General features: G+C 49.6%; 1 pseudogene; it reads left to right on the forward strand.

The window, feature by feature from the left end:
* Positions 1-523: 523 nt before the first annotated feature.
* Positions 524-3,519, forward strand: LOC124691288 (annotated as a pseudogene).
* The last annotated feature ends 811 nt before the right edge of the window (positions 3,520-4,330 follow it).

Below are 4,330 nucleotides of genomic sequence, written 5' to 3' on the forward strand. Positions count from 1 at the left end.
CCCGTGCTCGCTATATTTGAATTTTTTAAATTCACACTTCCAAGTTTAGAAAAATCACAAAATTCATTCAGTGCATAAAATACACATGCCCTGGATACTGTTGCCAAGTTTCGGTACAAATTGTGTTGTATTTTGAGCAATAGAAAATATAACTAATTTGTCAAAACAAATTGCCTTTTTTGTGTGGCCGAAAAGACTATGTATCTTTCCCCGAAATTTCTACCGTGCCTTTCGAATGTGTATATGTATATGTGTATTTGTTTGCAGATTTTTTGAAGCCTCAGAATTGTGTTTTCCTTTCCTTGCATATACAGATATACTACCGCACTTTCTCTGTCCACTGTCTAATCTAGTGAAGATCTACTTAGTACTGTCCCCCTCATCTTCTACACGGACGGCCACGAGAGAGTGGAGGACAACATCACTCCCCGCACTTCAGATGCAAAGTCGAAACGAAATATACCACTAACTAAACTGAAGCCAAGTGCCTTGGACATGTGGTCTACTCGTAGTGTATAAATTTGGGGACGTGAGGCGGGAGAACAGAGCAACAGCCAGCCGTTCGTCAGTCCCGCCACCCACAGTTGGCCATTCATGGCCGGACTCCGTCTTGCCGCGGTCGCCTTCCACCTCTGCCTCCTCCTCTCGTCGTCGTCCTCCCTCCGCCGGCTCTACGACGAGGCAGGGAGCACGCCACGCCATGACAGGAGCAGGACCGCCTACCACTTCCAGCCTGCCAAGAACTGGCAGAACGGTACGAACCAACGCTTCTCTATTCGCTGCATTGTCTCTTTACCCAATTGTGCATTCAGCTTTTCTCAAGAACAACAGAATTGTGTATTCAGCCTAACCTGAATTTCTTTGCGTGTCCGGTCGAATGCGGCGAAATTGCTGGCTCGGATGGATTCATGGCGACCTCTTCCTGATGGTGCTGAGCAGATCCGAATGGTACATGCAATTCACTTTCTTTCATCCGATTAACTGCTCGCGTCCTGCGCTTGTTTGCTAATTTGCTAAAAATAAGGGCTTGATTTTTCTTAGTTTTTTCTTAGTATCCCAAAGAAGTGTATAGACTTTTAGAGTGCCTTGATTTTTGTTAGTTTTCCAGCATATCCATCCATAGGTAGTAGGGAAAACGAGAGTGCCCAACTGTAAAAACATTGAGAGCTGACATCTTAACAACCAACTTCACTAATCATTTCTTAAAAAAAACTTCACTAATCATTTCTTAAAAAAAACTTCACTAATCATTCAATAGTGCAGATTACAGAGATTGAGAGTTTGAGACGTCCGTGATACAGTATGTAAACTGACAGAAAAAAGAGTAGTATGAAAGTCTGAAACGGTGGGAACTGATCGACCGTTATTTTTTGTTGCATTCTAGTATTTTTTACGAAATGGGGTATACTCAGCCTCTACATCAGTTGATGCACACAGTCTTTTATTAAAAAACATAATATTCCGTTGCATTCTATGGACAGGGCCGATGTACCACAACGGCATGTACCACTTCTTCTACCAGTACAACCCACACGGCGCCACCTGGGGCAACGGCAACCTCTCCTGGGGTCACTCCGTCTCCGTCGACCTCATCAACTGGACCGCCCTCGACACCGCCCTTGACCCCGACTCCCCATTTGACGCCAACGGCTGCTGGTCTGGCTCCGCGACCATCCTTCCCGACGGCAACCCGGCCATGCTCTACACTGGCATCGACGCCGCCGGCAACCAAGTCCAGAACGTGGCCTTCCCTAAGAACGCCTCCGACCCACTCCTCCGCCAGTGGGTGAAGCCCGACTACAATCCCGTCATCCCGCTCCCCAAGGACGTCGTGCACGACAACTTCCGTGACCCCTCCACGGCGTGGCGCGGCCGTGATGGCCTCTGGCGCGTGGCCGTTGCGGCCAAGGTCAACGTCTCTGTGGGGTCGATGCTCATCTACCGGAGCAAGGACTTCCGGCGCTGGGAGCGGAACGCCGCGCCACTATACAAGTCGACCGCCGCCGGCATGGTGGAGTGCCCGGACCTGTTCCCGGTGGCGGAGCCTGGTGCACAGAACGGGCTCAACTGCGCACCCTCGAACGGGGCGGAGAGGCACGTGCTAAAGCTGAGCGTGATGGCCACAACCCAGGACTACTACGTGGTGGGGCGGTACGACGACACCGCGGACACCTTCGAGGCGGCCGACGCCGACAACGACAGCCGGACCTGGCGCCGCCTCGACTACGGCCACGTGTACGCGTCCAAGACCTTCTTCGACGCGCGCAAGAACGGGCGTGTGCTGCGGGGGCTGGGCTAACGAGTCCGACACCGAGGCCGACTATGTCGCCGGGGGTTGGTCCGGCGTCCCGGACGGTCCCGAGGAAGATCCGGCTGGACATCGATGGGAAGCGAGCTGCTGCGAGTGGCCGATCAAGGAGATCGAGACGCCGAGGAAGAAGAAGGTTGGGTTCCAAGGAACGAATGTTAACTCAGGCAGCGTGAACGAGATCATTGGAGTTGCGGGCTCGCGAGCGGACGTGGAGGTCGTCTTCAAGATCCCGACCCTGGAGGGAGCCGAGAACATTGAGCCAAATGAGGCTGTTGGACCCGCAAAAGCTATGCGGCAAGAAGGGTGCGTCAATGCGGGGTGGCATCGGCCCATTCGGGCTGCTCGTCCTGGCCTCGGGCGATCTGCAGGAGCACACCTCCGTCTTCTTCAGTGTGTTCAAGCATGATGGCAAGTACAAGGTTCTCATGTGCACCGACCTCACAAGGTACAAGAAAAATAGATCACACACAAATTTGAACTTGCCTGACTTATGTAAGATCTAAATCATAACAATCTTGTTTTTGCAAATTTTGGCAGATCGACTACGAGAGCCGACGTGTACAAGCCGTCGTACGGAGGGTTCGTGGACATGGACATCAAGGAGACCAAGAGCATATCGCTCAGAACATTGGTGAATTATTCGTCACATGCAACATATTCAAATGCTTATATGTACTTACTTGGAGTGAGTAGATGTGTTATGTTCTTGTAACAGATTGATCACTCGGTGGTGGAGAGCTTTGGCGGCGGGGGACGAGCGTGCATCACAGCACGGGTGTACCCGGAGCACGTGGAGATGAGCAACAGCCACTTGTACATGTTCAACAACGGAACCACCATGGTGAAGGTGTCCAAGGCCGAGGCTTGGGAGATGGCTACAGCGACCATGAACGTTGCGGGCGACGGATGATAACTCCAAGTGCAATGGATAGTCATAACACGTTTTAATGTGGAAGTTTTAGTATATAACCATGGGAGGTAGTAGGTAAACTTATCTCAAACTATATATGCTACTTATGTAACCACTTGACTAGGTAAAGTTCTACTTTGGATAAAAAGAGAGAGATAATATGCAAGAAATGAAGTAACATACACAAATAAAAGAGAGACGGAGTAGAAACCCAATGGATCAAATGTTATAGATGTAATGGTTGACTTCAATTGAGAGCTCAAGATAAATGATTTAAGGGCAAAGTTTATGTTTTCCACGGGTGGAGCTATGTCCAACTCGTGTGTGTGTGGGGGTGGGGGGGGTCACCCCAGACATAGGGACTTACATGGAAGACTTTGGATTCACATTTGCCCCTAGACTTCCTCCCTAGGAAAGGAGATGAAGTACAACGGCGTGAACAAGATCATAGTTGTCGCTGGCTCGCAGGTGGACGTGGAGGTTCTCTTTGAGATCCCGGCCCTTGAAGGTCCGAGAACCTTGAGCCCAATGGGCTATTGGATTCGTAGAAGTGGTGTGGCGAGAAGGGCATGGTGGTGTCGGACTGCATTGTCCCACGGGAGTTTCTTATTTTGGCCTCGGACGACCTACAGGAGCCTACCACTATCTTCTGCATGATGTTTATGAACAATAGCAAGCATAAGGTTCTAATGTGGACCGACCTCACAAGGTACAAGAAGAACAGGACACACTCAAATTGGAACTTGCCTAGCCTATGCAACATCAAAATTATAACAATCTTCTTTGCAAATTTTGGTAGATATACTAAGATAAAATGGGCAAAGTTTACAAGTGATGCATAATGCACCTTAATGTTTACCATGGGGCGGAGCTATGCGCAACACGGGGGGGGGGGGGCGACCCCCAGACATAGCAGCGTGAACAATATCATCGGTATCGTGGGCTCATAGGCGGACGCGGACGTTGTCTTCGAGATCCCGACTATGTGTAAGGGTATATTGCCCCTATGTGTTGTTTTGCTAATTAACGAAAATTCCTATGGACTAATGTTTTTATTGAGTTTATATGAATGAATATTTCGTAGATAATTATTGTAGTCCATGTGTTGG

The sequence above is a fragment of the Lolium rigidum genome, chromosome 2 (assembly GCF_022539505.1).
Source record: "Lolium rigidum isolate FL_2022 chromosome 2, APGP_CSIRO_Lrig_0.1, whole genome shotgun sequence".
NCBI lineage: Eukaryota > Viridiplantae > Streptophyta > Magnoliopsida > Poales > Poaceae > Lolium > Lolium rigidum.